The sequence below is a fragment of the Symphodus melops genome (genome assembly GCF_947650265.1).
Source record: "Symphodus melops genome assembly, chromosome: 21".
Lineage (NCBI taxonomy): Eukaryota > Metazoa > Chordata > Actinopteri > Labriformes > Labridae > Symphodus > Symphodus melops.
This window is the reverse complement of record NC_136711.1, coordinates 5,220,040-5,243,392: the sequence shown is the minus strand read 5'-3', so window position 1 is coordinate 5,243,392 and position 23,353 is coordinate 5,220,040. Positions and strand designations below refer to the sequence as shown.

General features: G+C 41.2%; 1 protein-coding gene across 6 annotated transcripts in view; it reads right to left on the bottom strand.

Moving 5' to 3' along the window:
- rbfox3a (RNA binding fox-1 homolog 3a) overlaps positions 1–23,353 on the bottom strand; it is a 499,685-nt gene that overhangs the window by 329,522 nt on the left and 146,810 nt on the right. For all 6 annotated transcript variants that reach the window (XM_079372549.1, XM_079372546.1, XM_079372552.1 and 3 more), the window contains exon 3: positions 8,151–8,206. The gene's annotated coding sequence lies outside the window, so the exon portion shown is untranslated. The remainder of the gene's footprint in view (positions 1–8,150; positions 8,207–23,353) is intronic.

The following is a 23,353-nucleotide window of genomic DNA, read 5'->3' as shown; positions in this document are numbered from 1 at the left end:
AGAATTAACACATTTACAGACAAGATGTAAGCAAAACGTGCACCTTTTCTGAATACTGACCAAAGTCAAACAGTCGCCATCTTTCCTTAATTCATATGCCCGGCTCAAAAGTCTGAAGTGGAAACAATCCTTTATGGCATCCGTTCCCAATCTGCACCATACGATCCCCCAGCTCATCATGACCATATGCTGAAAGTTTTATTCCCCACTTTGTCTCCAATTCCCCATAGAGCTATTTTGCTGAACACAACAAAGTCCTGTTCCCCCGTAGCAGGAGATCTCCCCACGCTCAATCTGTCTGCTTCTTTGATTAATCACATTACTCCAGTGTGTGCTGAGCGTGTGCTGTCTGCTCCACCTCTTTACGTTGCATTATTAGATGTATACAAACTGACAGGTCACAGCAACAACCCCTGGAGACTCTAAGCAAATACATGTTTACTGTGTTTTGTTTTGTTTTTTTTTTTACATATGGAAGAATCACTGGAGTTCATGAACAGACTGAGCAGCTGGTTCAGAGAGCTGGGAGTTTCAGCACCATGGACAGCTACAGCTCTTCTTTGAGCTGCTCTGTGCTGGTCACGATCGAACCAGATCAACCTTTCTGCACTGTGTCGGAGAATATTTAGATTTGAAGTGGATTTTTTTTTTCCATGAAAAACAAAAGCGTAGCTGAATAAATCTGCAACGACGATTTTGATACAATTAATAAAAATCGATTATTGCAAGTGTTGGCAGCAAATTTGCTTGGCTATTTGTTGAGTTGTGTTATTGTATCACACATCGTAGCGTCAGATGGGTGAGTGCTCCGAGGTCTGCTCCAGCTTTGTTCATGTGCTGGTAACAGAGATGTTTCTTTCACTTATTAGAATGATTATAATAACATCATGACTTTTAGTATTAGGGGTGTAACGGTACGTACACTGGGGCCGGACCGTTTCAGCACAGAGCCTTTGGTCCGTTCAGCAAGCGGGCCGATCCGAGTACACACGGAACATTAAATGCTTCAATTTGTGTTCCCACACGGATCGCAAAGCGGAAGCACACAACAAACGGCACGATGAATGGCAGCCGCAACAAGTCAGCAGCTAGAGCCGGAGGACCCCCCGCTATTCTTTGAGGTCTCCTGTGTGGGAACATTTTGGTTTCCCATTTAAGAACAACAGCGCACAAAAAGCATTTGTGTCCCCTGTTGAACCGAAAATGTACCGTACCGAACTGAAATTTTGGTGTACCGTTAATTAGTATGTATTACTTTGATTGGTTGAATGGTTTTTATGTAACCATTTGTAAGTAGTTCCTCTTTTCGGTTTGTGAAGCTGTAATGCATCTATGTAAGAGCCCTCCAAGCAGCAGAGTTATATTCGGATTGGAGCCGAGTGTCTGTTGTGAGCTGAAAAGAGACGTCTGACATGTACAAGTCAAGTCTTTATTTTAGCCTTATAGAGATGTACCCAAACAGTAAAGAATGTGTGGCCTGTACCTTCAAACTGAATATAACCAACACAGTGTAGATGAATACTGAGTAAGTGATTGTAACGTCCTAGTCAGCATGGGCCAACGATTGTGAGATCTTGGTCAAGCATGTGTAAGAAACAGTCAGATATATTTGTCAGCATGGGACCACCTGCGAGGTGTATTCTGTTGTTGTGTTGTCTGACCATGGCTAAATAAATCTATGATGATCCACAGTCTGTTTCACAATGTCCACATTGTTTATTTAATACAGAAACAACGTCTACCCAATAATGATGAACTGAAAATATGAGACGAAATGCTTTGACATGACGAAGCCTTAACGTTGGCGAGCTAAAACTGATGAGACAGGATTAAAACATTAGCAGGAGCGAGAGGAGACATGTGTGTGTGTGTGTGTGTGTGTGTGTGTGTGTGTGTGTGTGTGTGTGTGTGTGTGTGAGTGAGTGAGTGAGAGTGTCTGTGTGTGTGCGTGTGTGTGTATTTAAACTTAACTCCAGTAACTAGGTAATAGCATCTTTTCCTGCTCTGCCACTTAATGGTACAAGCTAAGAACTGTTGCATGCTGAAGTTTTGCACTGAGTTGCATCAGGTTTAACATGCACACACACACACACACACACACAGCCCCCACATGCCCTGAACCTAACTCTGCTGACTTCTTGTCGGGGTGTTTTGACGCTTTCTGTCTTAAGCTCTCTCTGATTGATCGTCCTGTCTCTCAGGTTATCTGCCTGTCGTTCTTTTATTTGTCTCATGTTGCAACCGTTGCTCGGTATGATGCGCGCTCGCACTTTATCTGTCGGTGAATCACCAGTTCAAGAGCATACAATCAAAGTGTTTCTGAACTCGTTTTCATCTCAATAGAGTCATCTAAATGTCTTTTCTAGCCCACTCCCTGTTGCACTAAGATGGAGCCGCCCCCACCTTAAACTCGTGTCATCTGAACCACAAAGGAGACGCAGCTCCTAATGTATGCAGTATATATTCACTGCCACGCTCCCATCGCTGCTTGTTCTTGGAGCGTCTACTCGAACGGTAGCTGCTGGAAAATAATACAGTCTCATCTCCCATTCACAGGGACAATACACACACACACACACACACACACACACACACACACAAATACACACTCACTGGCATGGATTACATTAGCGTGATTTACAGTTGATCTTTAGCAGTTGAGAGCTGGGGGGAAGCCTTTTACTTTCTCATTTGGAGGAGTGAGCCGGCCTTCTCTGTCTGTGGATAGAGAGGAAGATGGATAGTGTCGTAGAGCAGGAACACCAAAGAACATCCTCTAAACACACAGAGAGAGGACTATCAGTGACACACACACACACACACACACACACACACACACAGAAACCGGTTGAGAGAGGGGGGGAAGAGAGTTTTCCGTAAACGTAGCAGCCCTCCTGTTTAAGTTCTCCTGTCTGAATCAGGGATCAGACACTTCAAGCTTGTTAAAGTGTTTGTTACTTTTCGATGTTAACATTTCTATTTCATAGAAGACACAGCTCTCTACTGACGTGCACGTCTTTCAGTGATGTCCCTAATCCGGCCTTGATTATCTTGGACTTTATCAAGCAATGAATCACATCTTGTTTACGATATAAATACATCAAATATGAATCTAGATCTCCATTTGTAATACTGGCTGGGGCTTTTAAAGGTCTTTTTCAGAAGGTTCTGAGAAGAACAAGAAGGTGTCATGACTTAAAGTTTGAGTGGGAACACGTCATGACAATGAAATGGTCTTTTTAAATGGCCTGGTCACACGTTAATTAGGGAACCACAGTAAGGAAAAGAGAAACACTGTTTCCTTTGTGTTTTGACCTTCAGACGTAACTGATGCCATCTTGCATTATGAACACTTTATAGACCTACAGAGACAAATCAAGGCAGACTGACACAACGCTTGCATGCTTTAATTGATCCTCTGGTCTGACAAGCATGCTTTTAATGAGCATGTTTGTGTTCATAATCGTTAATAGTTTAGTCTGCCAGTGAGACTCTCAAGTCCTAAAAGAATCAAATGACAGTACAATGCCTTGTACTGAATTACAGAACTAGGAGGATAGTCGTGTAATGGTTGTACTGGGGTTTCAAACTATCTCAACCCAGTTGTTTACACTAAACATGAGGTATATATATATATGAACCCCCCTAAAACAAACAACACACAACTTTCATCACAAGCATATTACAGCTTAGAATATATTAAGGTTAATTTAAAGTCAGTTTAGTGTTTTTCGTTGGAGCGTGTAAACACAACATTCAACTTGGCCCCCCTCCTCCTCGGCTTGTTGCCCCAAAAAGCGCTTGTGACTAATAACCAATGTCTGGCACGCGCCTGTCCGACTAAAAAGGAAGTCAACTCCACGTTAGTGGGTGAAAGCCAACACAAGGTTTACTCTTGTTTTGAAAGAAGCTTCATCTGTTTTGGTGTTTCATCCGACTGTCATTACATTTTCTGTTCTTTGCTATGATGACCGTGTTTGTCATTATGGTATCTCACATTCACCGGTTTGAGTCAGGTCCAATCGCTGAATTGTATCCACTCCAGCATCAACTAAAATCCAGGCAGAGGACAGAGGACAGGGTCTCTGCACACGTGTATGGTAGCCCATAGAGGTCATCAGAGCATGCATGAAGTCTAACTGATACCTTAATGAAGCGCCCTCTGACGCATCTCATAACATAGAACAAAAATACTAAAAAGAATTATAATTTTAAATCTGGATAAGTTTTATTAATTTTTTTTTTAAAGAATAAGAATAAGAAGAAGCAACAAAACACGTTCTCATGAACAAAATGGACGTACAGTTTGTTTTTTCTCTGCACCATGTGTGCAGCTGTGAGTGTGAAAAGAGAAAGTAGAATGTATGCCAAAAGGACAACAGGTGCCTGCAGTACATATATGAACACTTCTTTCCTTTAACACACACACACACACAGACACACACACACACACACACACACACACACACACACACACACACACACACACACACACACACACACACACACACACACACACACACACACACACACACACACACACACACACACACACACACACACACACACACACACACACACACACACACACACACCTCAAATTAATAGGGTTTGGTTCATCTGAGTGTTGCGACCTCAGGCTATATTCAATAGAAGCGTACAGGTTTCATTCTCACTAATGAAGGAAAGGCTATTTATTTCAAGGTGAGTCAAATAATAAAAAAGTACATATTAAAAAACATGCTGCGTGTTGGAAAATAAATTACACGGAGAGCTGTGAAACTGTCAAGGCCAGCGGCTTCCAGACACACAAAAACACCTCACAGGGAAAAGTTCATTTATTTTATCTGGATGGTATTGTACAGCCAGGAGGGAAACTTGAAAATATTGAAAACAGACTTAAAAGCAAACACTTCAATTGTTCCTCACAAAGGCAAACTTAGGTGAACCTTGAGAGGCTGCAGTGTGACAGCCTCACAAAGGACGCTGTTGACTAAACACCGTTCTTACTGCCCTGATTTAACACAGTGCTCATTTAGAGAGATGGACATTGGCCAGTTATAATCAATACCACAACTTTGATGTACAATATCATCCCAAGTGCCATAAACGGAGTCACTGCCCATTATAAAGAGAATTTCCTTCCTTTACAAGCTATTCAAACTGTGAGATTCTGAGCATCTCTGACTCAGCCTTCCACTCATACAGACAATATTAGCGGCACATCAGCCGCTGGGGTATGACAGGGAGAATGAGGGGGCAGTGAAGACATAATCCCCCATTCTTATGGCATCACTTTCTCCTGGGCAGCTTTTCTAGCTCTGAGTTGAGCCGGTTGTCAGTTCCAGACCTGCCTGGACCGCTTTCAAACGTCTGGAACTGATGATGTCTTTTGTAGTCAGACTTCTGATGTAATAACAGGTCCACAGTGTGTTTAAAGACGTCCCACAGCCAAAAAAAAAAGAAAACATTGATTTGAATTTTTAATGGCCAGAATTAGCTGGCTGGATCTGCCGAGCCAAGCACTGTTATTCTATTTTCTTTTGCAACAATAGAGATTTAAATTATTGTTTTAGCTTAATTTAAAAGTAACCTGTTAAGGTGGATTCAAACCACACACATTCTTTTTTTTTTGTTTTGCATTGTGCCGTCACATGGAAAGTCAATGCAAAGACGAGTATAGATGTCATTTGCAATGGGGAATTCCAACTGAGCAAATCACTCCAAACAAATGACCCAACACAAATCTGTCTTCTTCAAATCACCATGCATTGAACCAAAAATTCCTCCCCGTGTTGAAATTCTCCAGACAACCTTGATTCCATCAAAGGCGAATCTCAACCCCCCTCCTGCTTTCATCCCAAGCTTGGTCCAGCCCTCTGACAGCGACACACAAACTCAGAGAAGTAGAGACAACATGTGGAGGGAGAACAGAGCGACACATTTCTGCATAAGCTTGACAAATAAACTACTGGCTTATTAATTAGTATGTCATCAACCATTTTTAAGTCAAACGTGCGATTGTAGCTTCCGATTGAATGAAAGCTCACAGACTCGGGCTGCTTATGAATCACAACTGTGTGCTGCTCTTGTAGCTTCTAAAGGTAAACCATCAGCGGCACATCTGCTCAGTTATCAGTTACTAACAGTCTGGATGTGGCCACAGCATTACTGGCAGTAGGAAAGTTTTTATTTTAAATTTGCCTCGTGTAAAAGAGCGTCTGCCTCGAGTGTCACGCTGGGATTCTGTCTCCTGAATGTCTACATTTTACACACAGACTCTGCACAGTGGTCACTTCTCTGACAACGGACAGACTTTTGAAAAGAGTAACGTAAATGTGTAAACTGGCGGTTTTTGGTTAACATCAAATGACAGACAGGTTGCAGCATGAAGGGATTGAGGTCACATAATAACTATTGCTCATGCACTAGTGTTAAACTTCATTGTTCAGCCCTGATGCCACACTCAATACCAGCCTGCATGTCTAACCAAACAAAGATGCATTAACATTTCAGTTTCACATAGTTTTTGGGAGGGGGTTTTCAACCACTCAGTTACTGCAAGACAATAATTACAAAATTATCGATATTGAATATGGGATATATATATAATAATAATATATTATTGATATGGGACTTGATAAAAAACAAAAAGTGGATCTGCCACTATGACAGATTCAAGGCTGCTCTACATCCTGGTTCCAAATCTGACCAGGCTAACAGTGCATTTAGACCCAGTCAGCCTAAAGTAGTTGATGTCCCCAGAGAATGTGTGTAAACTGACCAACTTCTTGAAGGATGAATATTTGCAAGATGTTTTTCACAAAACTAAAAAAAAAAAAAAAAAAAACACAGGTTGATGAAACTGAAACTGATGAAAAGATTTCCTTCACGCCTGCTGTGAACACAGATATGTTACAACAACTCCAATACAATGGAATCTTACTATGACAGTGTGGAACATCTATTTCAGAGTTTCTTCCAATATTGAAGACAAAACCCAAGACAATGGACTTAAGAGATGTAGTAAAGACAGACATTTTGTAGGCTGCCTGCCAGAAAAGCCTCTCATTACCTCAGTCGTCTCTATGTGACAAAAAGCACTCCCCTCCTTGAAAGAAAAAGCCTGTTAGAGATTACAAGCAACAACTCACCCAGTGATTATTTCAGACAGAAACCCAGAGCATCAGATCACTCAGACGTGGATTGAATTAAGGGGACTGAACCTACGGGTACCAAAACATCCTTAATACAGAGTTGGTTTCATTTAAAGTCCACTGAAAGGCCTAAAGCATGAGGAAAAAAAACAAAAAAACGACCGTGTCCACCCATGCATTACATCCAGTTTGGAGGAAACATGAGGGGGTCTGTATTCTGCTCAGGATTGGAGGATGTGAGTGTGTGTTCTGGCTTCTTACAGACTGTTTTTTTAGGGATGAAGTTAAAAACAGAGAGATTTGAAACACGCTAACTTTCAGATGTTAAATAAAACACTACAAATTCTGCCAAACTTAAGCAAGTGCTTTATGTAGCCTAAACTGAAAGATGGAAAATATTCTTTTGAAAAAAACATGTGGCCATTTCAGCTGAACAAATAACAACAAGTGTAGAAGGTAAAATGTGTCCCAATTCAATACATCCAAGAGGCAATGATCGTCATCATTATGTGGATACAGAAAATGAAGTTTCTTCCCATTCACCTTTTGGATTGTAATGTAGAACTATATAAACAGGGGGGAGGAAACATAGCTGTGACGATCTTCACTGTCCTTTTACGCAGAGACTCAGAGGTCCCATCAAAAGAGAAATCATTGCTGTCGCTGCTTTAGACTGGAAACCGCCCGAGGTCTCTCAGTGTCTGACAACAGCACCTAGTTTCACGTTTCAACTCATCAAACCGCCCTCTCCATTTGCGAGCAAATGTTTTAGTACTGCTGTGGATTTGAGCTGTACCACAGCTAAAGCACAAAGACTTTGATAACAGCAGTGTGAAAGGTGAGCTGTGATGTACACCTGGCACCTGTAGAGACAGACTAACAGTGAAGCTGTGAATCTTTTTTTCCCCATTACACCGGGATTTAAATCCAGGCAGAGAGAGCTTGTTTTAGTGGAAAGGGGTAGAGAAAGAAGAAAGAAGGTTTACTACTTACGATAGGATGTTGTTCAAGTAGACCAGGCGTCTGAATGCGTCTTCAGATATGTCAGCCTGAGGGGAAAAGAAATAAAGACACATTGAAAATTTGACTCTACTTCAGCGCAAAGATTTTCGAAGGGCAAAATAGAAAATTTTGCACGGTTTATGCATGTGGTGGAAAGATTGCTATTCTGGTGTTTTACTTCATCTGTATGTATTCATATGAAAAAATATTTCTATAGAAAGTGGATTTTGGGGGTGCTCGTGGCCGAGTAATTCGGTCACCCCCAATTTATGTTGACTGGGATTCTCCAAGCAAGCAGCTTCAAGTCCCACCTGAGGCTCCTTTCCCACATTTCACTTCCCACTCTCTCTTTTTTTCTCCACAATTTCCTACTCTCTCCACTCTAACAAAGGCACAAATGCTCAAAAATAAGTCCTCAGTAAAGCAAAGTAACCCACCTTTTATTTTAGTGGTTACAGTTTTAGTGTCGTATGTTGTTTTTATCCATGCCGATTCTGAGTGGAGCATCTGACCTCACGCATTGCACCACAAAAGTCAGGTGTTTGCATGCTAATAGGATAGGGTTGAACTTGAGACTGTTTGAATCTGTACAGCCATTACACACACTCTGAAGCTGTTAAGAAATGCAATTATGGAGCAACATATAGCCTGGCAGTCAAGTCACAACGGCCTGTTATAGTCCTTGTTGCAGCAGTTATGGGTTCTTATCAAGCTTCAGCCCTTTGCTGCATGTCACCCCCTACTGTCTTCCCAACATTTCCAGCTTTCTTATTTAATACAGGTAAAAAAGGAAAAGACAATTACATAGAGCACAAAAAAAGAATTGGGTTATGGGTATGATTTGTAAATGTATTTAAAGGACTAAAAACTTGATAAAAATGACTACAGATAAGAACATCTTTACTAAACTCTCAGTTGGGAAATGTGCATGTTAAATGAAAGGTCACATACTGTACAACATATTTACCATGTTTTTCTAACACTAATATGTGCCCCTAGTCTGTCTACAAACCTCCCCTTTATAAGAAAAGTCCATCCTCCACATCTTTCGCCTGTTCCACTTTTCAGAAAATGTGTGTTCAAACAGGCCGTTTGGAGATTTCTCTTTGTGAAATCAATAACAGCAGATCGTCCGACAGCTAGGTGTTTGTTCTGCTTTCTAGCCATAAACAAAAAAAGCCAAAGCAATCTCCCAGAAAGGGGTGGATCGGACACAGCTCAGTTGCATTTAAAGCTACAGACGCAGAAACAGCCTGTTCTGAGCAGGGCTGAAACAAAGGGGTTCATAGGAACGATCAAATACAGGATCAGAGTAGATTTAGAACAAAAACTTTCATGACATGTTTTGGTGAGCTCTGAGAGTTATTTAAAACGGTTAAAAATTAGTATAAAATGTGACCTTTAAAAAAAAATTTAAAGGGTATAATGTGCCACACTCTAAACATTGATATAGTCAAAGTCTATTTAAACATACTGTGAAGTAATTACTTGTTTAAAAAAAGAGAGAGAGTTCAGTCACACTCCCCCTTGGTTTTCTTTGTAGTTGCACAATAGAAGATTTTCATCGCAAGAACTGACTTCCCAAAGCAAAGGAAATACTTTGTTTGGTCTGACGTACTTCAAAGAATTAAGAAGTGAATTTTGGGCTGCTTATTGGAAAGGAGATGAGTCCTACAAATGGCTGTTATGGGTTGGAACATTGAGGGATGGGTGGAGGATGAGAGACAGCGATGGTGCTAAAGTAAAATGTAACATCTGCGGGACGTGTACTCTGAGAGCTGCCTATCATACCATGTTTAATAATAAACCAAGGTTTTTGGATCCTTTTTTAAATAAAAGAGGAATAAACACAAGACGGGAAAATATTAAATACACCACTCAAACACAACCTCAAACAAACTCTTCTCAGTTTGTTAGAATTAAAACACTCTGTTCTTCACAAGGTGTTTGTAGCTCTACCGGCAGCTATACTTGAAACTGAAGTGGAGTCTATAGATAGTTGGATCTGTGTGGAGCCAGCCAGCAGGCCAGACAGATGGTGTTTCATTGCAAAACAATTTCCACTAAACAGATACAGACAGCTACAGCAACGGCTGGCAGCCGCTCGCTCTCTACCCTGCTCTCCCTTAAACCTGAGCAATTAAAATATTTCTCCCTCAATAACAGGGGAGAGGGGAGAAAAATACTGGAGATGCAACTCTCTCTGGTTAAATGTATCTTGCCAAACTATGTTTCCATGGTAACTGTGGACCACAGTGGCAGTGTAGAGGAAAGGGAAGTAAGCTGAGGAAAAAAAATACACAAGATGCTGCAGGGACAGATCAGTGGGACTGTCCTTATTTGAACTCCGACTGCTGCTGCTTTCCTAACTCCAACTGCATGTGTGTTTGCGCGTTTATTCGTGAGATGTGTTAATGTGCGTGTCCCTGAGGCCTTACAGTCAATGACCTGAGGAGCAAAGCCACAGCAACAGAATCTGCAACAACAAATAAATCGGTGGATAATCAAGAAGACCAAACTGCAAACCTCCAGATCCCATTACACTGAACAAACTTCAACTCCCATGGGCCTTTGGTGTACGTGTGTACATACATGAGCATGTATTTGTATTTCATACAGCCTGTCCCTATGGATTGAACAGAGGCAGCACTTTATTTGTCCTCGACAGTGAAAGAGAAAGCACAGTCAACACAGGGACTGTAAAGTTGATTTAGTGGACTCTGCATCCGTGTAAACATCTTCATTGGATGTGACGATGGGCTGCGGGTATGAGATTTGCAGTACATGTTATTTGCTTTGGTCTCTGTTGTTAATTATGCTTTTGATTGGAGCTGCTAATTAGGATACTCAATCATTCAGGCCTTTTGTCTTCTCTCCCCTGATTTTTCTCTCTCTCTCTCTCTCTCTCTCTCTCTCTCTCTCTCTCTCTCTCTCTCTCTCTCTCTCTCTCTCTCTCTCTCTCTCTCTCTCTCTCTCTCTCTCTCTCTCTCTCTCTCTCTCTCTCTCTCTCTCTCTCTCTCTCTCTCTCTCTCTCTCTCTCTCTCTCTCTCTCTCTCTCTGTTTTAAACCTAAATCTTAAAACTGTTTTCAGTGTTCTGTGTGTACACAGGGGTTCTAGAAATATATGAGTACGTTTAGTGGCTTACCTTTGTGTGTGTACATTTAGACGACAATACATCTGAGGCATGCTTAGGCAAAGAAATTAATGCCAGTAGTTTTTGCCAAATTAGCGTGAGGAAAAAAAATACTGCAGTGTTTTAAGCCACATTTTATCTCAATTGCTATGGCCAGTCTATCGGAGAATAATAACTTTGGGTTGCCGCCGTTGTCACAAAAAAAAATATATAGGCCTCTAAGAGTGTCGTTTCATCATCCCTTCGACCCAGTGATTTAGGCAGAAATGGGAAAACAGGGGGCAAAAAAAAATACAGGGGGTGCAAATTTTTTTCAGTGTCACTCATGGCGGTGCGGCACGGCGGAGCGGAGGTTATGTGCTCCCTAACACACTGGTTTTGAAGAAAACTGAAGAAGTCTCTAAATGGTGCATTCTGTTCAATAAGATGCATTGTTACACATTTTAGTTTTCCTAAGCTTGATAATGTTGATTTACTGTACAGCCCCTGCCCTGACACACCCCTTCATCATTTGACTGCAACTCACTTGGTTCATGTTGTCTAACCCCTTTGTTGGCCCACTACTTCTATCTGCACTTTCTTTAAAAAACAAACAACAAACAAATAAATTCATAATATTACATGTGTCATCCAGTAATAATAGATCCCTAGACCTTGATAAGTCAATCATCTGTCAGCATATTCGAATGTGGCGCTGACCCGAAAAGGTGAAGCTAAACCCTGCAGTCCGTTGATTGGTTGAAAGAATCGTCACTTCCCGTGTTACGTCGGTAAACAAAACTCCGCCGTGTTTAAACCATTGACTGTAATACACAGCTGATTGTTTACGTCTCTATTTCTCCTCGCCGCACACAGCCTTCTCTGAAACAAAGCTTCATTGAGTTCTTGTAATAAACAGTCACATGTCAATGACAAAGTGGATGAACTGCTGGATGTCTTCCAGTGTTGGTTTTGTTTATGTAGCGTTTTTCTCCTTTGTTGAATTTATTAGTTAGCGGTTAGCGGTTAGCGGTTAGCGGTTAGCTGTTAGCGGTTAGATGCTATCATATGACGTAAACAGGATCGGGTTTAAGCTTTTCAGTACCGGTATTCGGCAAACATATTCTTTGCCAGAATTAGAATGTAGCCTAATCAGATATTTAGCGCACTGTATAGAAACCTGTGTAGTAAGCGCGTCTATTAAATGTAGATATTTGCACGGCCTAGGTCAAGCCGTGCAATAATTTCAAGGCCGTGTTTTTTTTAAATAGGCCGTGCAAAAAGCGGTTTCGCGGCAGGCTACCTAAATCTATGCTTCGACCCCACATGACATTTACAATGATTTTACTGAATCTCCAGGTAATGTATTTTTGACATCCCTTACCTAAGAGTCTTAATATTTGAAGTTTGTTTCAAACAAATGTTGTTGTTAACACAAATGTTAAATGTTATGCAATGGGTACATTATTTCCATTGTACCTGGGAATAATGGGCCTAAGTAACTAAAGCATTACAGTGGATGTTTTTGATGGATGTTAATTGTTTAGGCTTGTCATTGGTGTACGAAGGAAAACGAGGGGTGAAAAGTATCAGTAACTTGTAGAGACCTGAAATACATCTAACAGCAGATTTAATACAGCAAGTGTAAATAGCATGTTACCATCATCTTTAGTGCTGTTCGTTTACACCGGATGCATCCAGGGACAGTAGTAAGGTCAGTGAATAAGGCCGAACAAAATAATCAAGTAGAACAATATGTTTCAGGACACCTAGGCAGCCTGTGACAACACCTATATGGTTTAAAATAGAAGCACATATGTTCATGCTGGCTGCTCCAGTTCCTTAATCCATCTGACTTCATGGTAGAGAAGGCACTGGGCTGTTAGATTTTAGCTTTTACATGCACAGGCACAGACATTAGTTAGCTCTCCGCAAAGAGCAGAGACAAAACTTTCACACTCAACAGTTGCCGCACATTAATAATCCATCAACAAGATAGTTGATGAGAGCAATGCTTTCTGGCAACCCTCTGTCAAATCATGGATGTCGAGTTGTCCTAGACGGCACCAGCAGGGACACTGAACTGTAACTTTGTTCACTGTGATGGATTACTTTCTCAAGCAAGCTTTCAGTTTCTGCATGTTGATTTCCATATCGTTCTGAAATGAACTGAAACCAATGTCTGCCTGGAAGGAAGGAAATCAATCATAAAAACTCCTGCTCAGCTTTGAAGAACAGCCAGCAGTAATGTACTCAACATTATTTATAGTTAATTGGCTCAAACATGCAAAAAACCACCATCATGGTTCTATAGTCCAGCCACGAGAGCTCGGGAAGCCGGGGTGAGATAGTCCTGCCTGATACAGTCTGATAACACGGGTGCAGCTTTGCATGAAAGATGTTCTAACCTGTGGCTATGATCCATGACGTTTGCATAATGTAGCAAAAGCATGCGAAAACCCTCATACAAAGTCATTGTTCTGCCAGCTCTTAATTAATCTCTGTCAGTGATTTTAAATTTTTGTGAGGGGATAAGGGGCTTACAACATGTATGTGTTGGACCACTTGTCCATCTTTCTCAAACCAAGCCCATACTAACGTATCAAACCTATCTTCTCACAGCGCTTTAAAAACATTGGACATAAAGTTATCAGCTAAATTATCTAAATTCAATCTAGAATATTCAACAATGTTGTTAAATGTTGTAAATCACTTTGTCATGGATCTTAATCATTGTGAATGTACTGGAATAACTTTACAAACACATGAATGTTGTATCTTTAATTTAAAACCGATGTAGTTCAGCCCTCTGCACTCACAGCGCTCTCCATCGAAGACAGATTAACTTTGACCAAATCACCACACTTGTCAATGTCACTTTTCCCCCACTGACCAATGAAAACCAAGCAGGGACTGGACTTCATAACTATAGCAGAGGAAAAACTAATATGACTCGTTTTTTGGAGGGTACAATTTCCAAGTCGAGAGCACAGACTGTAAATATAAATGGACCAAGTCCACCATCTAGTTACGACAAGGAGCTCCGGCAATCCTGCTGGAAATCCTGTCGCAGCCTAACTTTCAGTCAACATAACGTCAAGCTGAGAGCTGGAGCTGAGGCGGGTTTTAAGCCCTCTGACAAACTGTCACATTGCACCCACCTGTCAATCAGTGCAACTACGCACCTAACTATGAATGACACATATCATTCTTAAAATAGCGCCCCCCCCCTCCCCCTACAGTGTGTGCCCATTAGACCAATAACTAATTAGATCAATCAATATTGTTTTTTTGTACCAGGCTGTGAACTTTAATTAATGGTGTAAAAACAGGCTTTTGTGACTGTGGTGTGTGTGTGACTCCCTATGCTCAGCCTCAAGTGGACCCTTGACAAACTGCAGGACTTTGCGCTTCCATATTTTTTTTTTTTTTTAGAAAAGCCTTCCTGTAACTTTTTCTTTTTACGTTTTATGTGTTTTTAACTACCCTGTTATCCTTTTACACCACAGGTGTCAAACACCAGTCCTGGAGGGCCGGCTTCCTCAGACTTTTAGATGTCTCCCTGCTCTAACACACCTGCTTTAAACCAATGTGTTGTCATCAAGCCCTGCAGAAGCCTGATAACGAGTCACTCATTGGATTCAGCTGCGTCCGAGCATTGAGACATCTAACAGTCTGAGGAAGCCGGCCCTCCAGGACTGGAGTTTGACACCCCTGTTTTAAACTCTGTAGCACTTTGAGATTTAAAAAAATGTAAAGTTCTTTACAAATAAAATGTATTATCATTACTATTATTTATATTGGTTTATTGTTTCTCCACTGGAGTTGAGAAACTGAAAAGCACTTTCTGCCATTTTCACTAAAAATAAATGACTTATTCTTTAACTGGCTGATGTGTTGTTTTTTGCAAAAGACATCATTATGAGCTGAAATATACAGCAACTCCAAAATGAGAAACTAACCCCAGGTAATGTATGTTTACTAAACATATCATTTAAATTTACACAGATTTACAAAAGTTACTGAATTCCCAAAATGAAACTCATTCTCTATTATCCAGTTGTCTATAAAGTCATTGTTTTTGTCTATTCAGACATTTAGATTCTCCCTGTTTAGTACATGGATAGATCTAACATCATAAATCTTTTAGTTCTTGTAATAAATATGAAAATAAATCATTGCTTCATGACATCAGACAGCAAATCATTAAAAAAAAAAAAAAAAAAAAAAAAAAAGCAGCACATCAACTTGGTGACATTCTGAGGTGTGCACTGTGTCCTGTGGGGGCCGGTTCTACACAGCCACTCGGCCCCTGTCACACTGTGATTTATTGAAATATTTCCTTGACCAAATGAACAAACAAGGCTGCTCGTGTTTCCAGTCTGCAGCAGCCTGTGAATAACGAACACACTAGGGGAATCCATGCACAGCGCCACCCTGACACAACTCTTATGGATATTAATATTTTATTTTCTTGTCACTCTATATTTATTTACCAATGTTCCAGCTCACTCTCCCCACAGTATTGAGACAATCCATCCTGTCAGATTTGCCCGGTTAAACAGAGACCGGGTGTGGGTGTGGGTGCGGGGGGGTTGGGGCTGGAGGATACAGCAGGAGAGTGTTTTGAGAAGGTAATGAGAGTGTTGTGAGAATGTTATTAGGGGCTGTAAGAGGCCCGCTGAGGCGTGAGGGCAATGCTGCACTTTGAAAAACCACTTAGACAGACGCCACTCGTGACCTGGAAGTGAAAGCAATCTGTGATCTATCTCATCCAACCTTCTGTGGACTCTCATCTCTTCTGCTCCCCGTCTTTTCTCCCACCGCCTGTGTTCTCATTTGGGTCCCAAAACAAAACTTTTAAACATTCAGCAGCCAGCAGGTGGGCATATTTGTGACGTCATTCACAAACATGCCCGTTAAAGGGGCTATATGTAACCTCCAAAAATACCACGTTTATAGTGATACCGCATTGCAGTCAGGCGAATTACCTCACAGCCAAATGATTATTATATATTTACAAGTTACATGTGTAACTTTTTAAATCATTTTTATCACCCACCAAAAAGCGAACATTTAACTGAGGTGAAAAAGTAGATATTTACTGTCAAACTGTGTTGCCTGCATAAAAAAGAAACTGGGTCCGACATATCCATATGATGAGCACGTGTCATACATCCCCTGACAGCCATGCGGTATCACTACAAACGCAGTATTTCGGAAAGTTACATAGCACCTTTAAAGGTGCGTTTCAGACTGTTTAAACTGTGCTTTTATTGTGGAAATGTTTGTTGTGTTGGTGGAGTTACATTCACGAAAGGCTCCTCCTCCACCTGCATCCTCTAACCAGTCCCCTCCGATAGACTGTATAAAACATGGGCATATATTGTCTCAGAGATGTGACAAATTGGCTTCTGAAGAGGCTTTTTAAAACCTAACGATGATGGTCGTCATCTTGGAAATTCTATCTTAACCTCAATGTTGATGTTTTAAGAAACAGGAAAAGAGTTGGAGCTGACACTTATTCATGTTTGCCTCAAGTAGACATTCAATGAACTGCATTATTTGTACGTCAGGCAACACACCAAAGGGGGCTTGGTTGATACGCGTTTCATATTTAAAGAGAACCTAAACACAATGTCTAGAGCTGATTCTCAAAAGTTCAAATGATTAAATGTGCCACATCCAATTGATTCTAGCATCCTGTACTTGAGATTAACAAGAAAGAACGGGTCCTAGAGCCAAACAGGGAAAAGGCCTTTCCATCTACGTTGTCAACAGTAGCGAATTACAGTTACAACAAAAAAAAAACATTAGTAAAAAGAGATCGATAAGGTCAAAATGCCAGCCAATCAGAATGAAAGGCTTTGAGTTTCACACAAGGATTTTATTAAATGGTTTTGCTCAATCCAAGAGGGGCAGATTTGTTCACAGTAATCTGATCAGTTCACCTCACAAAGATAATTCTAAACATCTACTCCTGACCTACAACAGCCAGAATTTTCTTCAAGGCAAAAACAAGGGTTTGTCACTGTAGAAAATTAACTGTGTGTGAGCATTGAAGGTCTACAACGAGGCTCTTTGCACACTTTATCTCTGTGACAGTTTAACCTAAACTGGAAAACTTCCAGAGAGGAGGGAGGAGGGAGAGCAGTTGAGAGTGAAACCGAGGTGGGCAGAAAAAGACTTTTAATGGGCTCCTTCAAATTGAAAAGAATTCACCCCTGGATGTGGGAATCCAATTCCTTCCAATCCAATGGGATTGGCATTGAGCAGGGTAAATAAGGATGGATTGTTTGTCCGTTAGCTGGCTGTGCCGTGAATTGGCCTTTCAAAATGTAAAGTGACAGATCCCCCTCCCCGACCTACACACACACTTCTCTTTAAGTCAGCTTCTCTTGTTCACCTCCTCCTCTTGCTTTCCACAGTTTCTGTCTCTATCACACAAAACCAAGACAACTCCTCCTAATGAGGAAGGTAAAGTCACCTACACACACATTCACGACTACCCACCCGCAACTCCTTGCCCACATACGCACACACACACTTAACACATACACCCAGACTACATCCCACTAGCATGTGTTTTGTGGCAGAAAGCTCGACTTTGCTTCTCCATACAAGAAGAAATAACACTGGGTGAGAAAACGAGCAACTTTGCTGTCATGATGCAACTTAGTGTAACCTCCCGGCCATTTCTCAGAGTACAGAGAAAGTAAAGGGCTATTTCAACAGTGATAATGGTGATGAGAGGGGGGCCTAATAAAAAGAGACGGATCACAAGACGGGGAGGAGAGCTGAGAGGAGAGGACAAGAAAAGGTTACCAACATGGGGCAGGGAAAAGAAAGTGAGAACTATTATGAATACACAGAACTGCGGGAAAAGGTGGAAGGATATAAAGATGCACTAACTTACATGTAGAACTGCAGAATTAATGACCTGTGTCTTGAAATAAAAATCAGCAGGTGGTAGTTGGCTGTCATCCAGCTGCACTCCACTATGAGTCTGCTAAAAGTCCATTTGAGGCCGAGCCTCGTGTCATTAACTTGAGCCTGAAGCTGAGCTCTGCATTCAATGAAACATGCAATGACATATAGCTGCGTAAAGGACCTGTGGTAGACCGTCTCTGTACAATAGACTGTATGTCGACCTTCTCGACAAAAAAAGGAAGCCAGAAGGCTGAGGTGTGATCAGGGGGTCACATTGACGTCACACCACTGAACAAAAACATGCATTTAACTTACTGATGAAATGGCAGAGACCCCCTGATGAAGGTACATTACGCATTAAAACTGCCAACTGTGTTTGAAGCAGACAGTCACGACTCTAGTGTTGTTGTTTTTTTTAATGGAATTTCCTCTCACAATTTCTCTACTGTGCACAGTACCCTATCACCCTTTTAAGAATAATATGGTTTATTAGCAATATGAGGCATCAAGAACTACACTACCCACATCATAGAGTTCAAAGCGGCATCTGCTGGTGTAGCTCGCCGTTCCCATGACAACAGTTCGCCCCTCAGCTTCCTTATCAAACCCCTTGCTAGCTATTTCGTTAGCTAGCACCCAATGAACTTAAAACGTAGTTATGCCAGTGAATTTAATTAATAATTTCACATAACACAAACTTTGACATAGTGTAAACACTATAACAATGACAACAGTTACATTTAAGAAGATGGGATATGATTTGCAATATGCTGTGGGGTGGCTCGTTCACTCACGCACTAGTATGTAGTGCACAACACAGCAAACGCTTAACCCAGTATGTGAGCAAATTAAACACATGCACAAAGTTGTGCAAAATAAACATCACGAAGAAAATGCTCAAACACCGTTTAATTGTAATAACGACTAACTCATTTGGCTGAACACAGAAAAGAGCCTTTAGTGGTACCATATGTTTGGACTTGTTTGAGCTCTGTTTCTTTTGTTGGTACGTACTCACGGTTCTTTTGACCTTCAGACTTTGCAAGCAGATCAACAGCTCCCACGTTGTTCAGTTTTGTGTGGTTGGAAATCCTCCAGCAGCAATAGTGTGCAGCCAGCCAGCTGTTGTATGCAGAAGCTAGTCCTGTGAACTTCACTGTCACAGCGTCGGAATATACTACAGTTACTCAACAATGACAGTCTCCCAATAAATAAAAATAAAATAAATAGAATATCATAACGTTGTCAAAAAAAAGTCTCTACTTAGTCATTGTAAGCTACACAATGTTTTCCCTATGCTAGTGACTAAATGAGCTAGTTAGCATTGACTCAAAATGTGGTGCAGTATGTGAGCGAACAAGATTCAAACAGCTCACTTTTCAGCGCAATACAAAATATAAATGCCGGAAACTGTAGCCCACGTAAATTAAACAGACTCAGACCCAGTTTCTTTCACTTTGGTAAACATTCTGCCGTCTATCCCTGTACACCTGATAGGTTCGGAAAAAAGGTCAGTGACCTCATGAGTGACGCCTGTCTAGCCTCTCACCAGTGCATGACAGGTTCAAGGACAGCTCGAAAATGACGTTTTTTATTTTTACTCCACAAATATCTGCCAGTATGGTAAAGGAGATCGTTTTGAACTGGTATCACCAAACAAAGTATGTATTTTAAGCTTTTAAATGCAAATGAGGAAATTACATTTATATAAACTACATTTATAGTGACAAATCGTACTAGACTGTAAATAATGTAAGAAGTCTGAGAAACAAATTTTTTACTGCAGGGGGTGACTGCAGGTGACTTCTGCTGCCTGAAGCGAACGCTCAGCAAACTGCAGGATTGTGCAGTTCTACATCAGCTTCATATTTCACCACCAGAGGTCGCTGCTTGGGAACTACTAAAAGTCAATGACAGTTTGTCCTTTCATGTATTTCTATGGACAATTGATAGGTTTAATCTGGAAAAGGATTGTAACTGAAATCTTGTAAACTTTATCAGCGGCTTCTTACCAGTCTGGTTTACAATCCCCCACATACTATGATGTCCTTCGTCTAGCTTCCTGACACAAAAAAACGTGACATCATCAAGGTGCTGTGGTTCAAGATTGGGGCCTTACTATCACCTCATGTCCAACACACCAACACATAACATATTTAGTTGCTCAGCAGAGGCCCAAGATTGACTGAGCAGCTAACAGGATGAGAGCGGTGGGTGATGGCTGCCTGATGATCCATGATAGCACCGAGCGAGCGTGAGAGAGCAACACTGACAAAGACGCAAAGAGAGACTCAGAGAAAGAGACGGGACACCACGTCTCTTCAGCTACCATCGATTGGCCTCTCCCACTAGACACAAAGATGTCAAGTCCAGTTACATGCTCTCTCTTTCTCTCTTTCTCTCTTTCTCTCTCGAAACCTGCTTCACCTCATACCTAGTGCTCCATGTCCATGAAGTCCTACAACTTTCTCCCCTGAAAATGATACGGCATCAAAGGATAGGGAATTGATAAAAGAGTACCATAACCATGCCATTGGATTCAGTCATTAGGGTGGCATATATCATAGTGGTTATGTTGGTCTTTTGATTAAGTGCCCCAACCTCGTAGGAATTATTATTTGGAAATAAAATTAAATGATGTCTGCTGCTATTGGCAGGTTGCTCTTATCAGTAGAACATACTGTTTCTAAGTTAATCAACCACATTATATCTTGCATCAGCACTGGTGGAAACCAACATGTGGAAGTCAATAATTGTGTTGCAAAACTGCACTTAAGTATAGTGTTTAGTACAACCTAACCAGGCTGGGGTGAGCTTGAGCATGTACAGTCTTCACACCCTGGCTCTGTCTTCCCTTTCCTTTTTCTCGCAACTTTTCTTTTCTCTTCTCTTCCCTCCTGATGGTAAGATGTTTGGGGGAGGTAGTGCCTTATCAAGCAGGGTGATTTCTAGCATGAAAGGCTTCTCACCAAGCCCTGATTTCCCTTTCCTTTTTCTTACATCTTTCTTAACACTTTTCTCAATATTAGTCTTTTCTCTTCTGTTACAGGGATAGTTTCGCCATTTTACATAAGAATGTGATTGCAAAAAGAAACGGTTTATTTTGTGCGATGCAGAAGCAAACTGTCTGAGCTTCCCGGTGTGTCATGGGCATAACTTGACAAAACACTTGCCAACTTAATGACCCTGTGATATGTTGGATCTTGCGCTGCCTTGTTAGTTTCATGGTTGGGTTGTGATAGGCATTGTAGGTTAAAAAGTATAGGCACTGTCAATATCTGGAGCTCTCATGGATGGAACTGGGTATAATGTAGTTGGCAAACCTCATTGGTTTGTAGTGGTTACTGAGGGCCAATGGTATGCTAGGTAAAATATCAGTGGGGCCAAAGCATTAGGATGAGGATCCATTATGTAGGTGTATGGGAGAGGGGGTTTCTCATCCTTTTTATTAGGGCACAAGTAACTTATGTTTACTTTAATTACATGTTTAAGGCCAGTGAAAAAGATATTTTGGCCTGTAATTTTATTTAAGTTCACCATCCATTGGAAGACATACTAATTAGTCAATCTTGGATCTTCATGTGGGAGAGTCTTAATCAAGAAAGCAAAGCAGAGTATGTTCTTCCTCCCGTTAGCCGAGGACGTCCAACCTGCCAAAGTCTGTGGTGTTTTACTTCCACACAGCCATGATGGAGTCCATCCTAACCTCCTCCATCACCATCTGGTACGCTGCTGCTACTGCCAAGAACAGATTGCTCTCGCCTCCGGCAGGAGGCTGTGCTCCAACAAGACCAAAATCTTACCCTACAGGAAGTTTCTACCCGACTGCAGCTGGCCTCGCCAACAAGGGATTGATCCAGCACCAAACCTATCTACTACACCTACATTAAGTTAAAGTCACTCCCTCACTCTTAATGCTCTAACCCATGAATATTTGCAAAAACTTCTCGATAAAGATTTATTTTAAAACTGTACCTTTTCAGTAAACGATTGTGGTCATTCTGTGAAAATATACATGCAATGTGAAGCTAGGGGCAAATTAAAAAGCCATAACATTAGCTTCCTAACCCAACAATGAAGCTCAAGACAAGGACAATGTTGTCTGCCGCTTGCCTTGCCACCTTACTCATTGGTGTTTAATTACGGTGCCTTCCAATTTGATTGTGCAAACGCGAGTGGACTTGGTGAATTGTTGTGCACAGGCAACTCTGCTTGAAATCCTTTACTGTAGATTTTGTCATGTCGTATTCATGTTTAAATTTTTTTTTTTTTTTTAAGATTTATTTTTGGCGTTTTTATACCTTTATTATAGAGGGAGGAAAGTGGATAGAGTCGGAAAGGGGGAGAGAGTGGGGAGAGACATGCGGGAAATGGGCCACAGGCCGGACGCGAACCCGGGCCGGACGCGAACCCGGGCCGCCCGCGCGCGAGGACTGAGCCTCAATACGTGGGATCGCGCGCACGGCCGCTGCGCCACCAGCGACCCCATTCATGTTTTAAATTTGTTTTGTCTGAAATTGACTTGCATGTAGCATTGAGAGAGGAGAGGGCAGCATGTGGCCTCCAAGCTGCCAGTTGCCTACCCCTGCCCATAAATGTATTCATATCATTTCTGCATTTTTTATTTTCTACTTAAATAGGCTTCTCTAGTTTGGATTTTAATTGAGATCTGTTGACATAAATTTTCCATGATTCTATGCATTTTTTTTAAACACACTGTATAAAGAGTGTTCTACTACTACTACTCTTTTTATGAATTCGTTTGACCCAAGAAAGAGTAGCATCATTAAACTTTTAAACTTCTAACCCCTCAAGACTTTTTCTATCTTGTTTTTATTGATAAAAATCTTAAGACTGTTATCAGGTGGTTGTTGCACCAGGAAGAGACATGGTTCTGAGGCTACTATTCCCAGTAACAAAGCATCAAGTATCACACAAATATCAAGTCTCTGGCAGCTTTATTTGAACCTCCCAACATGCCTTTCCCATGTGCACAGTGCACTTGGCATAAACATACCACAATGACAGGCAAAGTACATTTCAAGGTTTCAGAAAATAAATTCTCTTACATTAATTAAAATAGAAAATGTGTTTGGGACTATTTTCAGGGAAGGACTAATCCCCATTAATTCTGCCACTAAAATAGTCTCT